This window comes from Loxodonta africana, chromosome 4 (assembly GCF_030014295.1).
Source record: "Loxodonta africana isolate mLoxAfr1 chromosome 4, mLoxAfr1.hap2, whole genome shotgun sequence".
Classification (NCBI taxonomy): Eukaryota; Metazoa; Chordata; class Mammalia; order Proboscidea; family Elephantidae; genus Loxodonta; species Loxodonta africana.
In genome coordinates this window covers 143,344,886-143,372,633 of record NC_087345.1, presented here as the reverse complement: position 1 = coordinate 143,372,633, position 27,748 = coordinate 143,344,886, and the positions used below count along the sequence as shown (strand labels likewise).

Here is a 27,748-nt window from a genome sequence, read left to right as displayed (position 1 = left end):
CAGAGAAATCAGTAGAGAAGCAGAGGCCACTACTGAAGGCTGTTGAGAGACACCCCAGAGTTTCTAGGTGTGGTGTAGGGGAGCAGGTAATTCTGGTCCTAAGACCAGACCATTTCAACAGAGACTTTGACCAACTCTGGTATATCCAGCTAGGCCAGTTGGGAGCCACCAAGATCTGGATCTGTTTAAACCTTCAATCCAAAGGTGGTCAAAAAAAAATTCTCAATTCAAGAGAGAAAAAAGATGGTGGCAGTGTCCAGAAAGCCCAGCCCAGGTTAATGCCAGGAGAAATTCAAATTTTGTATTAAATCAGAGGCAATAATCAGAAGTTTAACTATGGCTGAGGAGCAGCAAGTGAGGTCTGTGTCAGGTGAAAAAGGTAGTGTGAGACAAAAGTTTAAAGGGTTGCCATGGAGTCAATTCTGACTCACTGGTTGGAATACTGCTTTAATCTTGGCTCCTCCTACATGCCTTTAAATAACAGTTGACCAAGAAATTTGGAGTCTTGCCTTCCTGTTGCTCATATATCTGGGGGAAAGCAGAGAAAAGAAAACAGGCTCTGCTCAGTCAGGACAGTGATAGAAGATGGATCTCAAATGTCAGTGTATGAACCTAAAGGATGGTCACTTCATTCCTGTCCTGGGATTTGGCACATTTGCCCCAAAAGATGTAAGGATAGGGGCATTAGAATTAAAGACTCAAATGAAAACTGCTCCGGAATGAGTGGGAGTTGACCTGGGTTTCTACATCCCCAGTTCTTGTGTGACTCTGGGGGACTCCCTGGGGTCTTAGTTTCACCAGGCTATAGCTTTTCCATGGATAAAGTGAGAAGGTAGACAGGATTCACTCAGTGCTTCTGGGTCTGATATATGGTCACCTACAGGTTATTCTGGGCATTAGTTGTTCCTCCTGTTTCCATAGATGTCACAGCTTGTCAGAAGAGATGAACCTAGCAGTCAAGAACACTGCCTGCCAGCTGCCATGTATTGAGACTGATCGCAAGGGGAGGGGTTTTTATGTATAATTCTATAATGCAAGAATTGTTTCTTTCTACCAAGGAGACATGATGCATAGCAATCTTTGAGGTAAAACGTCCTGGAAATGAAGGTGCATGAGGAATTGTGGTAGATAATTTGAGTTTTGTACTGAGCACCAGGCAATAAATGGTGCACCTGGACGGAGCCCAGTTTCCCTTATATGTCTCTCACTGATGGGAAACTCATCCTGGAAGGAAAGATGACACCTTTTGGGGGGAAATGCTACAATCTTAAAAGACCAAGTCTTCAATTCCTGGTTTTTGTTAAAGTGCATTAGATTTGAAGCAAATAGGTAGAGTTTGTCCCCTCATAGAAGAGGGAGAAAAGGGGACTAGTCACTAGACTAGAAGCCAGATAGTTTGCATTCCAAATTTGTCTTTCAGGTCACTTAGCTGTGTGACAAGAGACTAGTGACTGAACTTTTGGGTTTCATTTTTCTCCTCTGTAATATTAAAGGATATATTCAAGAGACATTGAGAAGGACAAGTGACAGGTATTGTCTACTTAGTACTGCAAAGGAGGATGAGGGACAGAGAAGGTTCAAGGATAGCCCTGAGGTTTCAGGCATGGTAACTTTCTCCTGCTGGTACACCTAAGGAAGGAACATGGCTGGGGGTCTTCAGAGGGCAGCTAGGACTATCAACTTCCCAGTGATTAGGTTGAAAAACAAAGCTTCTGAAATACTTAAAAAGACATCAAAAACACTTTGTTTCATTTTTCTTTTTGTCCTTTATCACAGGCACTCTAATATTGGTGTTCAATTTTCAGTAGACAAACCAATGATTTTACATTTCACTATTATCACATCTTCCCTAATTTAATTGGCCTTGGTTTTCAGGCCAGACACCCACTTTACTAATCCCTTAAGTCTACAGCTTCCGTCTTATGAATGGATCTATATTCGAGACTACACACTTTTTTTTTTTAATTGTGCTTTAGGTGAAAGTTTACAGCTCAAGTTAATTTCTCATACAAAAATTTATACATATATTGTTTTGTGACAGTCCCCACAATATGACAGCCTACTCCCCCTTTCTAACGTGGGTTCCCTGTGTCCATTCAACCAGTTCCTGTCCCTTCCTTCCCTCTCAACCTGCCTCTGGACAAGAGCCACCCTTTTGGTCTCATGTATCTGATTGAACTAAGAAGCACACTCATCATGTGTATTATTTTTTGTTTTATAGTCCTGTCTAATCTTTGTCTGAGGGACAAAGGTTTCAGTTCTGAGTTTACAGAGCATCTAGAGGCCATAGTTTGGGGAGTTTCTCCAACCGCTGTCAGACCATAAAGTCTGGCCTTCTTATGTGAATTGGAGTTCTGCTCCACACTTTTCTCTCACTCCATTCAGGGCTCTCTATTGTGTTCCCTGTCAGGGCAGTCACTGGTAGTACCCAGGCACCATCCAATTCTTCTGCTCTCAGGCTGGTGGAGTCTCTGGTTTATGTGGTCCTTTAGTCTCTTAGGCTGACATTTTTCTTGTGTCTTTGGTTTTCTTCATTCTCCTTTGCTCCAAGTGGGATGGAAACAATTGATAGATTTTACATGGCCACTTGCAAGCTTTTAAGACCCCAGATGCCACTCCCCAAAGGGGATGCAGAACATTTTCTTAATAAACTTTCTAATGCCAATTGACCTAGATGTCCCTCAAAACTATGGCCTCCAGGCCCCAGCCCCAGCTACTCAGTCTCTCAAAGTGTTTGGATGTGTTCAGGAAACTTCTTAGCTTTTGCTTTGGTTCATTTGTGCTGACTTCCCTTGCATTGTGTGTTGTCCTTCCCTTCACCAAAGTTGATCCTTGTCTACTATCTACTTAGAGAACTTCCTTCCTTCCTCCCCATCCTCATAACCAACAAAGAATACATTTTTCTCTGTTTAAACCTTTTCTTGAGTTCTTATAACAGTGGTCAGATACAATATTTGTCCTTTTGTGACAGACTAATTTCAGTCAGCATAATGCCCTCCAGATTCATCCATGTTGTGAGATGTTTTGAGGATTCATCATTGTTCTTTATCATTGCATAGTATTCCATTATGTGTATGCACCATAATTTCTTTATCCTCTTATCTGTTGATGGGCACCTAGGTTGCTTCCATCTTTTTGGTATCGTGAACAATGCTGCAATGAACATGGGTGTGCATATGTCTGTGTGATGGCTCTTATTTCTCTAGGACATATTCCTAGGAGTGGGATTGCTGGATCCTCTGGTACTTCTATTTCTAGCATCTTAAGGAAGCACCAAATTGTTTTCCACAGTGGTTGTACCATTTTACGTTCCCACCAGCAGAGGGCATGAGTTTTCCAGTCTCCCTGCAACCTCTCTAACATTATTTTGTGTTTTTTGGATTAATGCTAGTCTTTTTTTGTTGGGGTGAGGTAGTATCTCATTGTAGTTTTGATTTGCCCTTCTCTAATGGCTAATGATCATAAGCATCTCCCCATGTACCTGTTAGCCCCTTTAATGTCTTCTTTGGTAAAGTGTCTGTTCATATCCTTTGCCCATTTTTAATTGGGTATTTGTTTTTTTGTGGTTGTAGTTTTGCCGTATCTTGTAGATTTTAGAGATCAGACCCTGATCAGATATGTTGCAGCCAATTTTTTTTTCCTCAGTTTGTAGGTTGTCTTTTTACTCTCTTGGTGAAGTCTTTGGATGAGCATAAGTGTTTGATTTTTAGGAATTCCCAGTTATCTAGATTCTCTTCTGGTGTTTGCGCATTGTTAGTCATGTTTTGTATTCTTTTTATGCCATGTATTAGGGCTTCTAACATTGTCCCTATTTTTTTCTTCCATGATCCTTATCATTTTAGATTTTATATTTAGACCTTTCATCCATTTTGAGTTAGTTTTTGTGCATGGTGCAAGGTATGAGTCTTGTTCTTTTTTTTTTTTGCAAATGGATATCCAGTTATTCCAGCACCATTTGTTAAAGATGTTAGCTTTTCCCCATTTAATGAACTTTGGGCCTTTGTCAAATATTAGCTGCTCACAGGTAGAGCATGGTGTTTTTTTTTTTAAGCCGTGAGACTGGTTTCAGCATGGGTAGCCCGGCTTCTTGCTTAAGGGGTGTCAGCAGAGTGGGGTGGGAGATGGTGAGGGGAAAAAGGCACTTCTCCTCTATGAAACTCCCATAGGGGTAGGGGTTACTTTGACCCCCCACAGTAGGTTATAGGATTGTACTTAACTTTTGCTCCTCCACCACTGCTTCCACCGAGCTCTGTCTGGAGGCTCAAGCACACTTGCGGCTGCCCAGCCTCACCCAGTGTGGTGAGATGCCTCCTAAATGTTATTGCTCACCTCAGCCCACATGTGCCAGCTGACCCAGCCAGCAGGGTGCTAGCAGCCTTAGGGATTGGCACTTTTTTGCTGCTTTGAATTGTCTCTCCTACCCTCTGCTGCTCAATCCGACTCTTCAGCTTTGTGTTTGATGATCAGGGCTCCTAGGTTGTCATATATAATTGATTCTTATGGTCTCTGTTGTAAGAAGGATGACAGTAAACATCTGACTATTCCATCATTTTGACCCCGTCTCTAGGCTACAGATTTTACACCTACTAGTTAGCTCTTGTATACAAATAGATATGAGTCAGAATAGCCTCAAAGGTAATGGGTTTTTTTGGGTTTGGGTATACAATCCTTTTGTAAGTGGCTCTTACAAAAGTATTAACAGTAGACTACCATCCATAGAAAGTTTTGTTTTCAAGGTTGGCCCTGACTGACATTCAGAAATAGGGTTTCAGGAGGGATCCCATCATTCTATGCTTGGTAAGAGTGTTTATGTCTAAACTGCTTGCATAAACAATGAGGCTTAGCATGAATAACTGCTTTACTTCTGGGTGTCTGGCTTTTTGGTATGTGCTAGGGAGACAGTACCTATGTGACCAGCCCCCAGTAAAAAGCTTGGGCATTGCATCTCTAATGAGCTTCCCACCAGAGAACATTCCCTACGTGTTGTCAAAATTCAACCCCTGAGGAACCAACTGCATGCCGTGTGACTCCACTAGAAACATCTGAAGCTCGTGCATGGTTTCCTCTGTAATTCCTGCCATGTACCTTTTCTCTTTGCTGATTTTGCTTTGTGTTACTTCACTCCAATAAATCATACCTATGAAAACAGCCATTTACTCTAGTTATTTAGTGAAACCGTGACCTAGAGACTTTCAATGCCTGTGAAAAACTACCCCAGTTTCCTTGAAATGAAGGGTTTCCTGGGATGCCCAACTTCATTTCTAAAATTGGAAAAGTTCCAAGCAGACCAGTGGGTACTTTACATCCAGAACTAACACAAGACATGAAGGAATGGTTCTTTCTGGTGAAGGTCAGCGCTTGTGGCACCAACTACCTCTCAATCTAGTAGATACCTGAATCTTATCTTTTGCTTTCTCCTTAGGTACCTAAGAGTGCAGCTGAGGAGGCAACCAAATTAGCTATTGTTGCTGGCTTTTGTCATATTGACTCAGCTTATGTGTACCAAAATAAAGGGGAAGTTGCATAAGCCATCCGAAGCAAGAGTGCTGATGGCATTGTGAGGAGAGAAGACATATTCTACACTTCAAAGGTGCTGTGTATAAGGTGTGTGTGTGTGTGCATATTTATGAAGTGATTGTGTATGGAAATGGGTTGAGTGGTTTAGCGAGTTATGCTTATTTCTACATCTTTTATTCACACATATTTACCTAATAAAACTAGTATCAAAAGAAGAGAGAAGTGGTAGCTTTCTAATCATTGCTATGATTAAATTTTATGACTTTAAAGTATTTTATTTTCTGAGCCTCAGCCTAAAGCACTGTGACTTTGCAGAAATGATAGAGTCACACAGATCTATAATCAAATTACAGCTTTTCTTATCAGTGTGATCTGTAAAATTTCTTAATATTTTGAATTTCAGGCCTCACCTTTGTCCACACAGAGAACACTATAAGAAGGCTATTGCAGTATTAAACAAGATATAGGCAATCCCTAGGCTGCTAATGAGGTGCATTCCTGAAGGTGGCATTAAGAATTTGTAGGCAGTCAGGACAGGTGCATACGGTTCTTATGTAGACTTACGTTAGCGCAAGAAAAGGTTCAAAGCCTTTACAATGATTTAAAAACTGCACATGCAACAAGTGAAGTGATTGTGTTGAAGAATATGTTGCTAGTAGGGGTTGGTTCAGTTGTTTCAAAGTGAAGACAAATTTACCTAACATTAAAGGGCAAGTATGAGTTGTCCCCAAGTCAGACTTTTGTAACATGGGGACTGCCTGATAGCTAACATTTCTTGAATTGTGCCCAGCACATATTAGCATGTGCAACACATTTTTTCCTTCAGTTATCTACATGAAAGGGACATTAATGCTTCCATCATAGGGTTGAATTGAGGATAGAATTAGACAAAGTGTGAAATTGTTTTGTGTTCTCTACTAAACATAATTGAGTTGATGGGCATAATTGTTTCTTGATAATGATTATTATCTCTTGAGGCATTTCCTTCTACTGCTCAGTAGATGTACTGACAATATATTCAAACTAATAATAGTGTTTATGTGAGTAGATCAGAAAAAAGGGAAACCCAAAAACAAAGAGTTTTCACGCATGTGATCATCTAGTTTTCAACCAGTAGAAAAGTAAATATTAGGAGAAGCAAGACAGTAACTTCCCAGGAGGTAAACATTAAACAAAATGTTGCAAAAACTGGTAGAGATCCTCTCTTTGTCTATTACCTGTAATGGGACTCTCCCAGCACAGGTGTTTTTCAGTGTCCTCCTCTGTATACAACACATGCAGGAAATCCCATTCCTTTAAAGCTGCTTTCATAGGGCAGGGTTTCTATTTCTTTTAGATATATTGATCATCTTTCTCTATTACATTTCATAATGAAACCCACACGTTTTAAAGTATCACAATAAATAAGAGCCTGAATAAAACCTAAAGATTACATCTACTCTTACTGATTACAGTCCAGGTTCACATTTGTTCTGTCTACATTAGTGACCCAGGTTTAGTTTAATATCAATGATGTTGACAAACAAATTTCAGCTTTGGATATGCCGAACACAATCCATGTGTCACCTGTTTCTACATCTCTTCATTAAATTGCCTAAAGTATTAATCAAACACGCCTTCTTTCTTGATCACTGCAGCTTTGGGCCACTTTCCTTCGACCAGAGTTGGTTCGGCCAGCCTTGGAAAAGTCACTGAAAAAGCTTCAGCTGGACTATGCTGATCTCTACATTATCCATTTCCCAGTAGCTCTAAAGTTAATAAATTTGCGTAATTAAACCTATGTCACTTTCACTGTCAGTATGAACATCATCTTGCATGGATGGTTGAATTCAGTTTTTCTTAGGAGAGCAAATGGATTATTATACTGGGGAAGGATCCAAAATAATAGTTCATGATTCCTTATTCACCCTGTTTGGTTCATGTGCCTACCTTTGGGCCATTGTGTGTTTAGAAGGATAAGGAACTCTGATTGTACGGTTACAGCTCAGTCTGGATTTATGTTGTAATCCATTGTTATGAAAATGAAGGACGTTATTTATTGCCTTTCCAGGTGAAAGAGAATAATTTGATCAAAAACAAAATACGCTGGGCAGACAAAAGTAACATAATTCAAATATGAGTCCACATTAAAACATAAGAAAGTGACATATAATAGATGTATAGTAGATAATAGATTATGGGAAGCTTGGCTTTTAAAAGGCATTCCTTACAACTCTATGCACAAAACATTTTGCAAATATTAGCATCTGGAGATATGCTGTACCTACCTCATGGAGGCTTAGTGTCCCAGTCCTAGATGTACCACACAGCATGGCTAACATGCAGGCAGCATTTTGTGATATCACTCTAATGACTGCTTTTATTCCAGCCTGGGGAGGAGGTACCACCAACAAATGAACATGAAAAAGTAATGTTCAACACAGTGGATCTCTGTGTCACATGGAAGATGAGTGCTTAGAGGAGAAAGCAAATTATGAGTGTCTTAGTCATCTAATGCTGCTATAACAGAAGTACCACAAGGGGATGGCTTTAACAAAAAGAAGTTTATTCTCTCACAGTCCAGTAGGCTAAAAGTCTGAATTCAGGGCACCACCTCCAGGGGAAGTCTTTCTCTTTCTATCTGCTCTGCTGGAAGGTCTTTTTGATACATCAGTCTTCCCTTGGACTGGGAGCATCTCAGCACAGGGATCTCAGGTCCAAAGGATGCACTCTGTCCTGACACTGCTTCCTTGGTGGTATGAGGTCCCCAAGTCTCTCTGCTTGCCTTTTCTCTTTTTTAACAATGAGAAGTTTATTCTCTCACAGTTCAGTAGGCTAGAAGTCCATATTCAGGGCACCGGCTCCAGAGGAAGGCTTTCTCTCTCTGTCGATTCTGGAGGAAGGTCCTTGTGATATATCAGTCTTCCCTTGGTCTGGGAGCAGCTCAGCACAGGAACCTCAGGTCCAAGGGATGCACTCTGCTCCCTGTGCTTCTTTCTTGGTGGTATGAGGTCCCCACTCTCTGCCAGCTTCCCTTTCCTTTTTTTTTTTTAATAATTTTTATTGAGCTTTAAGTGAACGTTTACAAATCAAGTCAGTCTGTCACATATAAGCTCATATACACCTTACTCCACACTCCCACTTACTCTCCCCCTAATGAGTCAGCCCTTCCAGTCTCTCCTTTCGTGATAATTTTGCCAGTCTCTAACCCTCTCTACCTTCGTATCTCCCCTCCAGACAGGAGATGCCAACACAGTCTCAAGTGTCCACCTTATACAAGTAGCTCACTCTTCATCAGCATCTCTCTCCAACCCATTGCCCAGTCCCTTCTATGTCTGATGAGTTGTCTTTGGGAATGGTTCCTGTCCTGGGCCAACAGAAGGTTTGGGGACCATGACTGCCGAGATCCTTCTAGTCTCAGTCAGACCATTAAGTCTGCCCTTTTTATGAGAATTTGGGGTCTGCATCCCACTGATCTCCTGCTCCCTCAGGGGTTCTCTGTTGTGCTCCCTGTCAGGGCAGTCATCGGTTGTGCCTGGGCACTCGCCTTTCTCTTTTATATCTCAAAAGAGATTGGCTTAAGACACTACCTAATCTTGTAGACCTCATCAATATAATTTCAGCTAACCCATTTTATTACATCATAGTGATAGGATTTACAGCACATAGGAAAATCACGTGAAATCGTGGACAATCACACAATACTCAGTATTATGGTCCAGCTAAGTTGACAGATATTTTGGGGGGACACTATTCCACCCCTGACAGTGACGAAGCCAGGAGAGGGGGAACCTGGTTCACATCTTGCACCTGTGTTAAGAAAGTACATGTGTAGTCCTTGATCTCACTTTTCTTCTCTTTAACATCAGGAATTGGGCAAATGATCTCAAAGTTCTTTTGGAGCTTTATTCCTTAATTAGCGTTTTCCTGGTCATACCAGAGTGTGACCTTCCTTCTGAAAGGAAGTTGACACAATACCAAGGCTATTGCCTTGGTAAGTCAATAAAGCTACTCTTGGAGAATGAAAGGGGAAATTTTTTCTATCTGGTCTAGAAGGGTATAGGAAATTGAATGATAAATTTGAAGTTATATTGATACAAACAGTTTTTTCTAACCATGTGTTCCCAAGACTGATGGGAAAAATTTTTAGAAGAGTGTAGATATTTGAAACATCAAGTACAGTCCCATCTCCACCCTAAAGCTCCCCAGGAAAGGAGAGTAAGATATGTGTAAATTTCATGACCTTTCTTATACACTTTGAGGGCCTGAAAATAAATTTTTCTAAAATATCTTGTTTTGCTTAACACATGTGAATCGTGCAATATCTATTACCATAAACTAGGTAGCAGCATCACCTCTGGCATGACTTTCATTAATAAGCTTCCTCAACCAGAACAGCGTGTGGTGTTAACTCAGTAACTCCCAATACCTTACTCTCCCTCTAGTGCCCCATGCTCTGCATCTGACAAATGACTTTCCACACCTGTCATGACAGGAAATCAGAGCTCTTCCCCACAGGTTTCCTCATTGCTCTGACTCCCTGCCTGGTGCCCAACTTCAGTTTTGTGAGTTGTATGATAAATTAATTTATGGTTTACCATTTCTCACCCTACTTCCTTCTGGAGTCCAGCTGGAGACATTGTGACTAACTTGCTATTTTTTTTCTTCCTTATATAGACTTAGGGTTACGATATTCATCTATTAATAAAGAGTGTATGAATAAACTATTGTGGTGGGGGGGTGTGTCCTAGGGAAGCAAAAGTACCTGCCCTCATAGATGTTATACCTAAGTAAGTGGAGACAAAAGTAGGTAACCACCAAAAGATAAAAAAGTAAAAACGTAACTGTATAATTGTCCGATGGTGCTAAGTCCATGGAAAAAAATACAGCAGTGTTCTGGGGGGAGTGGTTGGGTGTGAGTATTTAGGTAATAGAGGCTTCTAAGGGAAAGCTTCATTGATAAGAGAAAAATTGAACTGCAGTCTATAGTAAGGTGTGAGCCATAGGATTTCCAGGGGAAGAGTATCTGGGCAGAGAGGACAGCAAGTGAAAAGCCATTCATGAGGTAGAGTGCTTTTGTGTCCAAGGAACACCAAGGTCTCTCCTAAAGCTGGAAGAGAAAAGAGTGGGAAGAGGTGAGCTCAGAGGACAAAGGAGATTAGATTATGGCAGGCCTTATAAGAATGACCTTGGCTTTGACTCAGCATGAGCTTGAAAGCCATTAGAGGAGTTTTATCTGATTTACTTTATAGAAAGACCACTCTATATTTGCACTAATAGGCTGAGTAGTAGCCAAGTATGAGTGTTTAATTTTAAATTAATGAAAAATCAGTAAAATTTAAAATTCAGTTCCTCAGTCACATATTTTGATAGCTACACGTGGCTAGTGGTCACCCTATGGTACAGTGTAGCTATGCACTATTTCTGTCATCACAGGAAGCTCTACTGGACTACATGTATCCAAATGCTGTGTGGATGATAAACTAGAGGGGTTAGTTAGAAAGGCTCGAGAGGAGGTTCATGAAATAATCCAAATGAGAAATTATGGGATAAAAGTGTGAAGGTTATAAGAAATGGGTGGATTCTGGATCTGTTCTGAGAGGAGAGGTGGCATGATGCTTTGATAGACTGGATGAGGTATGTGAAACTAAGAGAACACTAGTTAGAGTCTGAGTTCCTTGTCCTGAACAACTTGCTGGTGTTGTTTGCTTCCACCGAGACAGAGACTGCAGGAGAAGCAGGTTGGGAGGGGGACCAGAAGCTCAGTTTTTGGCATGTTTAGTTTGCGATGCCTAACCGGACATCTATAAAGATGATGAGTAAGCAGTTGAATCTGGAAGTCTATTTATATATGGGGTAGTCTAGGGTAGAGATATCAATTTGTGAGACTTAGTTATGTAGAGAGTATTTAAAATCATGAACATAAATAGATCACTTGAGAATGAGATGAGATAAAAAAGCAGTGAGGTCTGAGGCCTCAACACTGGAACTCTTTAATATTAAAGGCCGAAAGTTGGGGCTCTAGCAAGGGAAGCAACCTGGGAATTAAGAGGAGACTCAAGAAAGATCAGTGTTTAAAAGCCCTGTGAAAAAAGTGTCTCATGGGAAAATCAATCCACTGCGTCTAAGGTTGCTGCTGCGCCAAAGGGAATATGCCCAATTGGCTTTAGAAGTTCATGACCTGGACTTGGGGTCTTTTGATAGATTAGCCTGAAGGACAGCCTTAGTGGAATATGACACAGAGAAAGAGAAGAGAAAATTGAGGACAGTGTGCCATACTGTCATCTGTTTTCCTAAGTATGATACACTAATTCTATTTTTGTTATCACCATCTTCTTCCAATCTTCTCTATATTACTTTTGCTTTTCATGACAATCAGTGCCAATCAGTTTCATGGTCATTTCTAGAAACTTGTTTCTGTTAACAAGGCTCTATCTCCCATTTGTTCTATGACCAAATCACCCAAATTCTTCCTCACAACCCCTTTCTCCCCAGGCCCTCGAGAAGTGTAAGGATGCAGGGTTGGCCAAGTCCATTGGAGTGTTCAACTTTAACTGCAGGCAGCTAGAGATGATCCTAAACAAGCCAGGGCTCAAGCACAAGCCTGTCTGCAACCAGGTGAGGCCCTCATTCCACCAGGTCTGCTTCTGCTTTCTGTTCTTCACATTCTTTTTTTTTTTTTGTAATTATGTCTGATATCTTCCCCTCCTATTCAGCTTACATTTTTGAACTAGAAGTTTCTAGAGTGTAGAATCTCTCTAGAGTCAGTCATTGGAGAAGGACATTATGGGAAGAGAAGAAGACCCTCAGTGAGATAGATTGACACAGTGGCTGCAACAATGGGCTCTAGCATTGTAATTATCATGAGGATGGAGCAGGACTGGGCAGTATTTCGTTCTTTGTACATAGAGCCTCAATGAATTGGAACCAACTCGACGGCACCTAACAACAATAGAGCCTCTGTCTAGAAAGGCATTGAAAGGAGAAGATGAGTGTTAAGGTTTGTGTGTGGTTTGCATGCCTGAATTCTTTTTTTTTTTTGATATCTCTATTCAGGTGTTCTTGACCTATTAAGCACACATGCACAAACAATAACCAGAGACTATTGAAGTCCTCCAGGTTAAAGGGATGAAGTTACTAGTTTATAATGATGATAAATGTAGAGGAAGTCAACCCTAAGGGACATTTAGCAATCTGTGGGGGTAGAGTTAGAGACTGACTAAATCTTGGTTTTGTTCTCCTTGACGTCTACCCTGAAATTTTTTGCTTAAATATTTCTTTTTTGCCAAACATTTTCAAAATGAGTTGTAGGTATTATACTTGTCACCTACATGCTTGTCTTTGCTGCCTAGTGCTGCTATAACAGAAATATCACAAGTGAGTAACCATAAAGACCACTTATTTTCTCACGGTTCAGGAGGCTGGAGGTGGAAATTCAGGTCATGCCTCTAGGGGGAGGTACTTCCTTGTCTATTTCAGCTTCTAGTACCTGTTGCTGTCGAGTCGATTCTGACTCATAGTGACCCTGCAGGACAGAGTAGAACTGCCCCACAGAGTTTCCAAGGAGCACCTGGTGGATTCAAACTGCCAACCTTTATGGTTAGCAGCCATAGCACTTAACCACTAAGCCACCATGCTGTAAATCTTGAAGTTCCTCGTCCTGTAGATACATCTGTCTCTGATAACTGCCTTCCTCTTCCCCCTTTGTGTGTCTATGTCTATTTTAACTTTTTATAGCTCAGGAATGATTAGGTTTAGGATCCTCCCTATACTGTTACTGCCTCATTAACATAACAAAAGGTAACCCTTATTTCTAAACAAGGTCATATTTGCAAGTACAACCTTTAGCATCCCAACATTTATTTTAGGGGGAGACAATTCAATCCATAACAGTACCTCAGCATGTATCTTATAAGGATGAAGATATTCTCAAAGAAAAGTTACTATATCTAAGCAAGTTAATGATAATTTTCTAACATCTAATATCCAGTCCATATTCAAATTTCCACATTTTATCCCCATAAAATTTATACATCTTTTGTTTTAACTGGGATCCAATTGTGGCTCGTATTACTTTTTGTTATATTTTTAAGCTCTTTTAATCTGCAATGATCTCTCAGCTGTTTTGTATCCCAAAATATCCAAACAGGTTATTATCAAATATTCTGGATTTATCAGATTATTGTCTTGTGAATTAGATAATTTGTTTCTCTAGTTCCAGTTTCTGTAAACTAGAAGTTAGATTTGAAAACTTTATTGCTTTAGTTGTTAGGTGTCAGTGAGTCAGTTCCAACTCATAGAGACTGTGTGTACAACAGAATGAAACATTGCTCAGTCCTGCACCACCTCCATGATCATTAATATGTTTGATCTCATTGTTGCAGCCACTCAGTCAATCCATCTCATTGAGGGTCTTCCTCGTTTTCACTGACCCCTTACTCTACTAAGCATGATGTACTTCTCCAGGGACTGGTCCCTCCTGATAACATATCCAAAGTACATGAGACAAAGTCTCCCCATCCTTGCTCCTAAGGAGCCTTCTAGCTGTACTTCTTCCAAGTCAGATTCTTCTGGCAGTCCATGGTATATTCATTATTTTTCATCAACGTCATAATTCCAAGGCGTCAATTCTTCTTCTGTCTTCCATATTCATTGTTCAGATTTTCGATGCATATGACGCAATTGAATATACCATGATTGGTTCAGGTGCATCTTACTCCTCAAAGTGACATCTTTGCTTTTTAGCACTTTAAAGAGGTCTTTTGCAGTAGATTTGCGCAATGCAATACATCATTTGAGTCCTTGACTGATGCTTCTGTCAGTGTTGATTGTGGATCCAAATAAAATGAAATCCTTGACAGCTTCAAAATTTTCTCCATTTATTGTGATGTTGCTTATTGGTCCGGTTGTGAAGATTTTTGTTTTCTTTATGTTGAGGTGCAATCCATGCTGAAGGCTGTAGTCTTTGATCTTCATCAGTAAGTGCTTCAAGTCCTCTTCACTTTCGGCAAGCAGGGTTGTTTCATCTGCATAATGCAGGTTGTTAATGAGTCTTCCTCCAAACCTGATGCCACATTCTTCTTCATATAGGCTAGCTTCTTGGATCATTTGCTTAGCATACAGATTAAATAAGTATGGTGAAAGAATACAACCCTGACTCACACCTTTGTTAACTTTCACGCTGACTCGTGCAGTAACCCCTTGTTCTATTTGAACGGTTGTCCCTTTTTCTATGTACAGGTTCTTCATGAGCTCAATTAAGTGTTCTGGAATTCCCATTCTTTGTAATTTTATCCATAATTTGTAATGATTCACACAGTCGAATGCCTTTGCAGAGCCACGAAAACACAGGTAGGTAAACATCTTTCTGGTATTCTCCACCTTCAGCCAAGATCCACCCAAAATCAGCAACGTTATCCTACATTCCATGTCCTATTCTGACCCTGGCTTGAACTTCTGGCAGTTCCTTGTTGAAGTACTGCTCCAACTTTTTTGAATGATCTTCAGCAAAATTTTACTTATGTGATAGCAATGATATTGTTCCATAATTTCTGCATTCTTTTGGATCACCGTTCTTTGGAATGAGCACAAATATCGATCTCTTCTGGTCAGTTGGCCTTAAGCTGTCTTCCAAATTACTTGACATAGACTGCCAGTGCTGCAGCCATTTGTTGAAACTTCTCAACTGGTACACCGTCAATTTCTGGAGCTTTGTTTTTCACCAATACCTTCAGCACAATTTGGACTTCTTCCTTCAGTACCGTCAGCTCTTGATCATATGCTACCTCCAGAAATTGGTTGGACTTCCTCCAATTCCTTTTGGTGTAGTGACTCTGTGTATTCATTCCATCTTTTTTTTTTTTTATTAACTTTTATTAAGCTTCAAGTGAACGTTTACAAATCCAGTCTGTCACATATAAGTTTACATACATCTTACTCCATACTCCCACTTGCTCTTCCCCTATTGAGTCAGCCCTTTCAGTCTCTCCTTTCGTGACAATTTTGCCAGCTTCCCTCTCTCTCTATCCTCCAATCCCCCCTCCAGACAAGAGTTGCCAACACAATCTCCAGTGTCCACCTGATATAATTAGCTCACTCTTCATCAGCATCTCTCTCCCACCCGCTGACCAGTCCCTTTCATGCCTGATGAGTTGTCTTCGGGGATGGTTCCTGTCCTGTGCCAACAGAAGGTCTGGGGACCATGGCCGCTGGGATTCCTCTAGTCTCAGTCAGACCATTAAGTCTGGTCTTTTTATGAGAATTTGGGGTCTGCATCCCACTGATCTCCTGCTCCCTCAGGAGTTGTCTGTTGTGCTCCCTATCAGGGCAGTCATCAATTGTGACCGGGCACCAACTAGTTCTTCTGGTCTCAGAATGATGTAGGTCTCTGGTTCATGTGGCCCTTTCTGTCTCTTGGGCTCTTAGTTATCGTGTGACCTTGGTGTTCTTCATTTTCCTTTGTTCCAGGTGGGTTGAGACCAACTGATGGATCTTAGATGGCCGCTTGTTAGCATTTAAGACCCCAGACGCCACATTTCTAAGTGGGATGCAGAATGATTTCATAATAGAATTATTTTGCCAATTGACTTAGAAGTCCCCGCAAACCATGTTCCCCAGACCCCCGCCCCTGCTCCGCTGACCTTTGAAGCCTTCATTTTATCCCGGAAACTTCTTTGCTTTTGGTCCAGTCCAATTGAGCTGACCTTCCATGTATTGAGTGTTGTCTTTCCCTTCACCCAAAGCAGTTCTTATCTACTGATTAATCAATAAAAAACCCTCTCCCTCCCTCCCTCCCTCCCCTCTTCGTAACCACAAAAGTATGTGTTCTTCTCAGTTTTTACTATTTCTCAAGATCTTATAATAGTGGTCTTATACAATATTTGTCCTTTTGCCTCTGACTAATTTCGCTCAGCATAATGCCTTTCAGGTTCCTCCATGTTATGAAATGTTTCAGAGATTCGTCACTGTTCTTTATCGATGCGTAGTATTCCATTGTGTGAATATACCACAATTTATTTACCCATTCATCCGTTGATGGACACCTTGGTTGCTTCCAGCTTTTTGCTATTGTAAACAGAGCTGCAGTAAACATGGGTGTGCGTATATCTGTTTGTATGAAGGCTCTTGTATCTCTAGGGTATATTCCGAGGAGTGGGATTTCTGGGTTGTATGGTAGTTCTATTTCTAACTGTTTAAGATAATGCCAGATAGATTTCCAAAGTGGTTGTACCATTTTACATTCCCACCAGCAGTGTATAAAAGTTCCAATCTCTCCGCAGCCTCTCCAACATTTATTATTTTGTGTTTTTTGGATTAATGCCAGCCTTGTTGGTGTGAGATGGAATCTCATCGTAGTTTTAATTTGCATTTCTCTAATGGCTAATGATCGGGAGCATTTTCTCATGTATCTGTTGGCTGCCTGAATATCTTCTTTAGTGAAATGTGTGTTCATATCCTTTGCCCACTTCTTGATTGGGTTGTTTGTCTTTTTGTGGTTGAGTTTTGACAGAATCATGTAGATTTTAGAGATCAGGCGCTGGTCTGAGATGTCATAGCTGAAAATTCTTTCCCAGTCTGTAGGTGGTCTTTTTACTCTTTTGGTGAAGTCTTTAGATGAGCATAGGTGTTTGATTTTTAGGAGCTCCCAGTTATCGGGTTTTTCTTCATCATTTTTGGTAATGTTTTGTATTCTGTTTATGCCTTGTATTAGGGCTCCTAGGGTTGTCCCTATTTTTTCTTCCATGATCTTTATCGTTTTAGTCTTTATGTTTAGGTCTTTGATCCACTTGGAGTTAGTTTTTGTGCATGGTGTGAGGTATGGGTCCTGTTTCATTCTTTTGCAAATGGATATCCAGTTATGCCAGCACCATTTGTTAAAAAGGCTATCTTTTCCCCAATTAACTGACACTGGTCCTTTGTCAAATATCAGCTGCTCATACGTGGATGGATTTATATCTGGGTTCTCAATTCTGTTCCATTGGTCTATGTGCCTGTTGTTGTACCAGTACCAGGCTGTTTTGACTACTGTGGCTGTATAATAGGTTCTGAAATCAGGTGGAGTGAGGCCTCCCACTTTCTTCTTCTTTTTCAGTAGTGCTTTGCTTATCCGGGGCTTCTTTCCATTCCATATGAAATTGGTGATTTGTTTCTCTATCCCCTTAAAATATGACATTGAAATTTGGATCGGAAGTGCGTTATATGTATAGATGGCTTTTGGTAGAATAGACATTTTTACTATGTTAAGTCTTCCTATCCATGAGCAAGGTATGTTTTTCCACTTAAGTATGTCCTTTTGAATTTCTTGTAGTAGAGCTTTGTAGTTTTCTTTGTATAGGTCTTTTACATCCTTGGTAAGATTTATTCCTAAGTATCTTATCTTCTTGGGGGCTACTGTGAATGGTATTGATTTGGTTATTTCCTCTTCGGTGTTCTTTTTGTTGATGTAGAGGAATCCAAGTGATTTTTGTATGTTTATTTTATAACCTGAGACTCTGCCAAACTCTTCTATTAGTTTCAGTAGTTTTCTGGAGGATTCCTTAGGGTTTTCTGTGTATATAATCATGTCATCTGCAAATAGTGATAGCTTTACTTCCTTCTTGCCAATCCGGATGCCCTTTACTTCTTTGTCTAGCCTAATTGTCCTGGCTAGGACTTCAAGTACGATGTTGAATAAGAGCGGTGATAAAGGGCATCCTTGTCTGGTTCCCGTTCTCAAGGGAAATGCTTTCAGGTTCTCTCCATTTAGAGTGACATTGGCTGTTGGCTTTGCATAGATGCCCTTTATTATGTGGAGGAATTTTCCTTGAATTCCTAATTTGGTAAGAGTTTTTATCATAAATGGGTGTTGGACTTTGTCAAATGCCTTTTCTGCATCAATTGATAAGATCATGTGGTTTTTATCTTTTGTTTTATTTATGTGATGGATTACATTAATGGTTTTTCTGATATTAAACCAGCCTTGCATACCTGGTATAAATCCCACTTGATCATGGTGAATTACTTTTTTGATGTGTTGTTGGATTCTATTGGCTAGAATTTTGTTGAGGACTTTTGCATCTATGTTCATGAGGGATATAGGTCTAAAATTTTCTTTTTTTGTAATGTCTTTACCTGGTTTTGGTATCAGGGAGATGGTGGCTTCATAGAATGAGTTGGGTAGTATTCCGTCTTGTTCTATGCTTTGAAATACCTTCAGTAGTAGTGGTGTTAACTCTTCTCTGAAAGTTTGGTAGAACTCTGCAGTGAAGCCGTCCGGGCCAGGGCTTTTTTTTGTTGGGAGTTTTTTGATTACCGTTTCAATCTCTTTTTTTGTTGTGCGTCTATTTAGTTGTTCTACTTCGGAATGTGTTAGTTTAGGTAGGTAGTGTTTTTCCAAGAATTCATCCATTTCTTCTAGGTTTTCAAATTTGTTAGAGTACAATTTTTCGTAGTAATCTGAAATGATTCTTTTAATTTCATTTGGTTCTGTTGTGATGTGGTCCTTCTCGTTTCTTATTCGGGTTATTTGTTTCCTTTCCTGTATTTCTTTAGTCAGTCTAGCCAATGGTTTATCAATTTTGTTAATTTTTTCAAAGAACCAGCTTTTGGCTTTGTTAATTCTTTCAATTGTTTTTCTGTTCTCTAATTCATTTAGTTCAGCTCTAATTTTTATTATTTGTTTTCTTCTGGTGCCTGATGGGTTCTTTTGTTGCTCACTTTCTATTTGTTCAAGTTGTAGGGACAGTTCTCTGATTTTGGCTCTTTCTTCTTTTTGTATGTGTGCATTTATCGATATAAATTGGCCTCTGAGCACTGCTTTTGCTGTGTCCCAGAGGTTTTGATAGGAAGTATTTTCATTCTCGTTGCATTCTAAGAATTTCCTTATTCCCTCCTTGATGTCTTCTATAACCCAGTCTTTTTTCAGGAGGGTATTGTTCATTTTCCAAGTATTTGATTTCTTTTCCCTAGTTTTTCTGTTATTGATTTCTAGTTTTATTGCCTTGTGGTCTGAGAAGATGCTTTGTAATATTTCGATGTTTTGGACTCTGCAAAGGTTTGTTTTATGACCTAATATGTGGTCTATTCTAGAGAATGTTCCATGTGTGCTAGAAAAAAAAGTATACTTTGCAGCAGTGGGGTGGAGAGTTCTGTATAAGTCAATGAGGTCAAGTTGGTTGATTGTTGTAAGTAGGTCTTCCGTGTCTCTATTGAGCTTCTTACTGGATGTCCTGTCCTTCTCCGAAAGTGGTGTGTTGAAGTCTCCTATTATAATTGTGGAGGCATCTATCTCACTTTTCAATTCTGTTAAAATTTGATTTATGTATCTTGCAGCCCTGTCATTGGGTGCATAAATATTTAATATGGTTATGTCTTCCTGATCAATTGTCCCTTTTATCATTATATAGTGTCCTTCTTTATCCTTTGTGGTGGATTTAAGTCTAAAGTCTATTTTGTCAGAAATTAATATTGCTACTCCTCTTCTTTTTTGCTTATTGTTTGCTTGATATATTTTTTTCCATCCTTTGAGTTTTAGTTTGTTTGTGTCTCTAAGTCTAAGGTGTGTCTCTTGTAGGCAGCATATAGATGGATCGTGTTTCTTTATCCAGTCTGTGACTCTCTGTCTCTTTATTGGTGCATTTAGTCCATTTACATTCGGCATAATTATAGATAAATAAGTTTTTAGTGCTGTCATTTTGATGCCTTTTTATGTGTGTTGTTGACAGTTTCATTTTTCCACATACTTTTTTGTGCTGAGGCGTTTTTCTTAGTAAATTGTGAGATCCTCATTTTCATAGTGTTTGACTTTATGTTAGTTGAGTCGTTACGTTTTTCTTGGCTTTTATCTTGAGTTATAGAGTTGTTATACCTTTTTGTGGTTACCTTATTATTTACCCCTATTTTTCTAAGTAAAAACCTAACTTGTATCATTCTATATCGCCTTGTATCACTCTCCATATGGCAGTTCAATTCTTCCTGTATTTAGTCCCTCTTTTTGATGATTGTGATCTTTTACCTATTGACTTCCATGATTCCCTGTTATGTGTATTTTTTTTTAATTAATCTTAATTTGTTTGTTTTTGTGATTTCCCTATTTGAGTTGATATCAGGACGTTCTGTGTTGTGTCCTTGTGTTGTGCTGGTATCTGATATTATTGGTTCTCTGACCAAACAATATCCTTTAGTATTTCTTGTAGCTTTGGTTTGGTTTTTGCAAATTCTCTAAACTTGTGTTTATCTGTAAATACCTTAATTTCACCTGTATATTTCAGGGAGAGTTTTGCTGGATATATGATCCTTGGCTGGCAGTTTTTCTCCTTCAGTATTCTGTATTTGTCGTCCCATTCCCTTCTTGCCTGCATGGTTTCTGCTGAGTAGTCTGAACTTATTCTTATAGATTCTCCCTTGAAGGAAACCTTTCTTTTCTCCCTGGCTGCTTTTAAAATTTTCTGTTTATCTTTGGTTTTGGTGAGTTTGATGATAATATGTCTTGGTGTTTTTCTTGTTGGATCAGTCTTAAATGGGGTTCGATGAGCATCTTGGATAGATAGCCTTTCGTCTTTCATGATGTTAGGGAAGTTTTCTGTCAGGAGTTCTTCAACTATTTTCTCTGTGTTTTCTGTCCCCCCTCCCTGTTCTGGGACGCCAATCACCCGCAGGTTATCCTTCTTGATAGAGTCCCACATGATTCTTAGGGTTTCTTCATTTTTTTTAAATTCTTTTATCTGATTTTTTTTCAGCTATGTTGGTGTTGATTCCCTGGTCCTCCAGATGTCCCAGTCTGCATTCTAATTGCTCGAGTCTGCTCCTCTGACTTCCTATTGCGTTGTCTAATTCTGTAATTTTATTGCTAACTTTTGGATTTCTACATGGTGTCTCTCTGTGGTTTCTTGCAACTTATTAATTTTTCCACTATGTTCTTGAATAATCTTTTTGAGTTCTTCAACAGTTTTATCAGTGTGTTCCTTGGCTTTTTCTGCAGTTTGCCTTATTTCATTTGTGATGTCTTGAAGCATTCTGTAAATTAGTTTTTTATATTCTGTATCTGATAATTCCAGGATTGTATCTTCATTTGGGAAAGATTTTGATTCTTTTGTTTGGGGGGTTGGAGAAGCTGTCATGGTCTGCTTCTTTAAGTGGTTTGATATGGATTGTTGTCTCCGAGCCATCACTGGGAAACTAGTTTTTCCAGAAAATCTGCTAAAAAAAAAATGCAGTCAGATCCCTATCAGAGTTCTCCCTCTGGCTCAGGCTATTCGGATGTTAATGAAGCCGCCTGGGGAGGGTGGGGGAGGGAACAGAGAGATAGGAGAGTAGCACCTCAGAATATAGCCAGAGTTGCTTGTCTTGCTTGGAATGACTATTATATCTGAGATTTCCGCGGGGCGCGTCGCCTATGTGTGCTGGTTGTGTGGAGATTGTCCTGGGGGTCTGGCCCGCTGGAGTCAAGGTCAGATCCTCCGCTTCCAGCCCCACGACCAGTGTCAAGGCTCCCCTACTGGGATGGTGCACTCTCGAATCCAAAATCAGTCGCTGCCTCCCAGGGACTTCTCGTCCCTCCAGCCGCGTTGCCGTGCCGCCTCCGAGAACCAGTTGGGCCACCTCCCGGGGTTAGTTCAGGTGGGTGGAGCAGGTCCCCGTGCTTGTGCCGTGACCGAGTGTCCCGGCTGGGACGCTGTGCTCCCCGCTCCAATACCAGTCACTGCCTCCCGGGGACTTCTTCTACCAGCTGAGTCCCACGCCACCCGCACGACCCAACTGGGCCCCCTCCCGGGGTTAGTTCAGGGGGGTGGAGCAGCTCTCCGTGTTTATGCCGTACCTGCATCCAGTCCAAATCCCGGCGGTATGGTTCCCTGGCTGGGATGCTGCTCTCCCCGTTCCAAGACCAGTCACTGCCTCCCGGGGACTTCTCCTACCGGCTGCGTCCCACGCCGCCTGCGGATCCGGCTGGTCCCCCTCCCGGGGTTAGTTCAGGGGGGTGGAGCAGCTCTCTGTGCTTGTGCCGTACCTGACTGGTACGCTGGCTCCAGGCTCTGAAAACAATCGCTGCCTCCCCGTATTAGTTCGTTCTCCGTCTCTAAATCTGTGTTTGTTGTTCAGGGTTTGTAGATTGTTATGTATGTGATCGATTCACTTGTTTTTCCGTGTCTTTGTTGTAAGAGGGATCCGAGGTAGCGTCTGCCTAGTCCGCCATCTTGGCTCCGCCTCCCCGCACACGACATTTTAATGAATCTGATACACCAGCTGAAATGGCTTGGACCTCTGGGACTCTCTTTGCTCCTCTTGGACTATATTAACCTTGATGCTGCCCAATTTTTTTTTTTTTGAACACACAGTACACGCTGTATAAGCTGCGTGTTCCTGTATTTGTGAATCATTGTTGGAAGAATACATCTGTAATATCGTTTTTAACTTTGTTTGCATTCTCAGAAATCCTTTTACATTGATTAGCTATAATGAGACACACAATGTAAAAGCATTGGGCTGGGTAATGGGATTATAAAGAAGTATTTCTGCAGTATTTCTCCCCCATTTATCCAAGCAATTGGAGTTAACACCAGGAAATAGGATACGGCATAAATAAAAATGTTTCTTCAATAATGGTGTTTTGAATAAATTCCCCATTGTCCTCATTATCGGTTTTTATCTCGGGAAGATCTCAGAGCACTGTAGGCAACCAGAACGATCTCTTTGGACTTGCAGAAATCTAGCAGTTTGCTCTGGTTGAGATAAGCATGACATTCCAAGGCAGAAATGGGTCAGATCACATGAAAATGTGATATTAAAATATAAAGGACATGATAAAATTCAAAGAAGCTAGATAAAAACTGTAAAGTGGTATTTGAACTAGAAATACCAACATGAACTAATGATTGAAAACATATTTTTTCTCTGTCACTGACAGGGTCAAAAACAATGATCTTGCATAGAAGAAGTAACTCTATTGCCCAGTTCTTGGCTATTAAATACCATTACCTGACACAAGGAGAGAAGGGTAACTCTTCACCTGGAGGAGAGAAACAACTTTTCAGCTCTGGACATCTATTGTGCCAGAAAGCATGAAAGTACTCAAAGACTTATAAGTGTATGTTCAAAGGGTAAACAGTTTGTTGGGTAGATTTGAGCATAAAAAAGGAATAAGGACTAATATAATTTCTAACACATTGAATAAATAAAAATCTTTAAATCCATATGAATGAGAGGCAGAGAGATAGAACAATTTGTCCCTATGGAAGATGATTATTGTAGTAATTGCTTTCTCTGAATATTGGTAGGAAACCCTGGTGGCATAGTGGTTAAGAGCTATAGCTGCCAACAAAAAGTCATCAGTGCAAATCCACCATGTACTCCTTGGAAAATCTATGGGGCAGTTCTACTCTGTCGTATAGGGTTGCTATAAGTTGGAATCAACTTGATGGCAAAGAGTTTTTTTTTTGGAATATTGATAATTAAAGGGTAAGAATTATGTATTTATTCTGTCTTATGAGAAATAATTGTAGTTTATCCTGGGTTGATAGGTAATATTCTAGTTTTATAGAAAAAAGTCAGGTAAGAAAAGTATAAAGAATGAGAAAAATAGAAAATAATAATTTACAAATCCCATCAAAATAACTGATTTAGGCCAAAATCACCCATGGATACTAAACCATTAAGCATAAATTGTTGAAGAACATGATTTTCTTTGATACGAATAAATCAACCAGCCTATTATGAGCTAATTGCAAAAGAGAAAATATGTGATTACACAGAACAGATCTGGCTACTACCTGCTTAGCCAAGTGCTGAAATCAAACATCACTGGTGGTGGGACCATCTGTCAATACGTGTTTCCTAAACCCATGTCCACGGAGCCAATTTCTACACATAGTGACCCTATAGGACAGAGTAGAAATGCCCTTAGGGTTTCCAAAGAGTGACTGGTTAATTTGAACTACTGACTTTTTTGGTTAGCAGCAGAGCTTTTAACCACTGTGCCACCAGGGCTCCATGTGCTTCCTAAAAACAAACAAAATCCATTGCTGTAGAGTTGATTTGGCTCATAGCTACCCTATAGGACAGAGTAGAACTGCTCCATTGGGTTTCCAAGGAGCGGCTGGTGGATTCCAACTGCTGACCTTTTGGTTAACGATCAAATGCTTAAATCACAGCTCCACCAGTGCTCCAACAACTTTATAAAATTTTCTTGACAAATGTGTTTAGCCTGAATCTAATAAAGCCTTCCCTCATGTGTCTGTCAGTTTGTCCTGCCGTGGTGGTTTGAGTGTTGCTATGATGCTGCAACCTATGCCACTGGTATTTCAAAAACCAGCAGCGTCACCCATGGTGGGCAGGTTTTGATGGAGCTTCTAGACTAAGACAGACTAGGAAGAATGACCTGGAGGTCTACTTCTGAAAAAATTAGCCAGTGAAAGCCTTATGAATGCCAGTGAAACATTGTCTGGTATAATGCAGAAAGAAGAGCCCATCAGGTTTGAAGGCACTCAGACTACAAATGCGGAAGACTTGCCTACTCAAGGTAGAGCTGGCCTTTGGACAGAGTAGAGTTTTCAGGACCTCCATTTGCTAAGTGGGAAGCACATTTCAAATTGAGAACAAATAGCTGCAAAGATCCATTAATAATTGAAACATGGAATATATGAAATATGAATCTAGGAAAATTGTAAGTCATAAAAATGAAATGGACCACATAAAGATCAATACCCTAGGCATTAGTGAGCTGAAATGGACTGGTACTGGCCACTTTGAATTGGACAATCATATGGTCAACTATGCCAAGAATGACAAATTGAAGAGATATGGAGAAAATCCAAGAGTATGAACGCCGAACACCCTTCTAACTCAGCACTGAAGTCACTCCTGAGGTTCACCCTTCAGCCAAAGATTATACAGGTTTATAAAACAAACAACAATAAATGTAGCTTAACCACGTATATGGGACTAAATGGGCATACCAGCCCAGGGGCAAGGACAAGAAGGCAAGGGGAGTCAGAAAAGCTGGACAAATGGAAACAGAGACCCCAAGGTCAAGACAGAGAGAGTGTGGACACAATCATGGCATTGGCAACCAATCTCACAAAGCAATATGTGTATTAACTAATTGTTTCATGAGAAACTAATTTGTTCTGTAAACCTTTATCTAAAGCACTATATTAAAAAAAGGAAGTAAAATGTCATTAAAGAGACAGTAAAGAAAGAAAAGGCTCTGAAATCTGCTCTTCAACATAGAGTAGCTAAAGCAAACAGAAGAAATGATGAAGTAAAAGAGCTGAACAGAAGATTTCAAAGTGCAGCTTGAAAAGACAAAGTGAAGTATTACAATGAAATGTACAAAGAGTTAGAGTTAGAAAACCAAATTGGAAGAACACGCTTGGCATTTCTCAAGCTGAAAGAACTGAAGACAAAGTTTAAGTCTTGAACTGCAATATTGAAGTGTCTATGGAGAAAAATATTGAATGAAGCTGGAAGAATCAAAAGAAGATGGAGGAGGAGGGGCCAAGATGGTGGACTAGGTGGATGCTACCGCGGATCCCTCTTGCAACAAAGACTCAGAAAAACAAGTGAATCGATCACATACATAACAATCTACTAACCCTGAACAACAAACACAGATTGAGAGACGGAGAACGAACAAATACGGGGAGGCAGCAATTGTTTTCAGAGCCTGGAGCCAGCGTACCAGTCAGGTGACCTTCGGCGCCCGATTTGGGGCAGAGCCCAGGGGGGCAGATGGCACAAACAAGGGGCCCAGCCCTGGCCCCCGAACTCATTCCGGGAGGGGGCCCAGCCGGTTCGCGTGGGCGGAGTGGTGGCGCAGCCAGTGGGAGAAGTCCCCGGGAGGCAGTGACTGGTCTTGGAGTGGGGAGAGCAGCGTCCCGGCCGGGGAACCGTCCCGCCGGGATTTTGGCAGGTCACAGGTATGGCATAAGCACGGGAAGCAGCTCCACCCCCCTGAACTGACCCGGGGAGGGCCCAGCCGGTTCGCGCGGGCGGCGTAGAGACGCAGCCGGTGGGAGAAGTCCCCAGGAGGCAGTGACTTGTCTTGGAGCGGGGAGAGCAGCGTCCCAGCCGGGGAACTGTCCCGCCTGGATTTTGGCAGGGTGCGGGTACTGCATAAGCGGGAAGCAGTTCCATCCCCCTGAACTAGACCCGGGGGGGGGCCCATCCAGTTTGCACGGGCGGCGTGGCGACGCGGCCTGTGGGGGAGGTCCCCAGGGGGCAGCGACTGGTCTTGGAGCGGGGAGCACAGCATCCCAGCCGGGACGTGCGGTCACGGTGCAGGCACAGGGAGCTGCTCCGCTCGCCTGAGCTGACCCCGGGGGGCAGCCCAGCCAGTTCTCGGGGGCGGCGCAGCGACGCGGTAGGCAGGACGGGGAGTCCCCGGGAGGCAGCGACTGATTTTGGAGTCGGGAGTGCCCCGTCCCAGTAGGGGAACCTTGACGCTGGACGTGGGGCTGGAAGCGGAGGATCTGACCTTGACTCCAGAGGGCCAGACCCCCCGGGTGCAATCTCCACACAGCCAGCATACATAGGCGACGCGCCCTGCGGAAATCTCAGATATAATAGTCATTCCAAGCAAGACAAGCAACTCTGGCTATATTCTGAGGTGCTACTCTCCTATCTCTCTGATCCCTCCCCCACCCTCCCCAGGCGGCTTCATTAACATCCGAATAGCCTGAGCCAGAGGGAGAACTCTGATAGGGATCTGAACTCATTTTTTTTTTAGCGGATTTTCTGGAAAAACTAGTTTCCCAGTGATGGCTCGGAGACAACAATCCATATCAAACCAAATAAAGAAGCAGACCATGACAGCTTCTCCAACCCCCAAACAAAAGAATCAAAATCTTTCCCAAATGAAGATACAATCCTGGAATTATCAGATACAGAGTATTAAAAAAACTAATTTACAGAATGCTTCAAGACATCACAAATGAAATAAGGCAAACTGCAGAAAAAGCCAAGGAACACACTGATAAAACTGTTTAAGAACTCAAAAAGATTATTCAAGAACATAGTGGAAAAATTAATAAGTTGCAAGAATCCATAGAGAGACAGCATGTAGAAATCCAAAAGATTAACAATAAAATTACAGAATTAGACAACGCAATAGGAAGTCAGAGGAGCAGACTCGAGCAATTAGAATGAAGACTGGGACATCTGGAGGACCAGGGAATTAACACCAACATAGCTGAAAAAAAATCAGATAAAAGAATTAAAAAAAAAAATGAAGAAACCCTAAGAATCATGTGGGACTCTATCAAGAAGGATAACCTGCGGG

The 27,748-nt window shown here is 41.1% G+C and overlaps 1 pseudogene; it reads left to right on the top strand.

Moving 5' to 3' along the window:
• Positions 1 to 346: 346 nt before the first annotated feature.
• The window catches only part of LOC111750855 (prostaglandin-E(2) 9-reductase-like), a 35,064-nt pseudogene continuing 7,662 nt past the window's right edge, over positions 347 to 27,748 (top strand).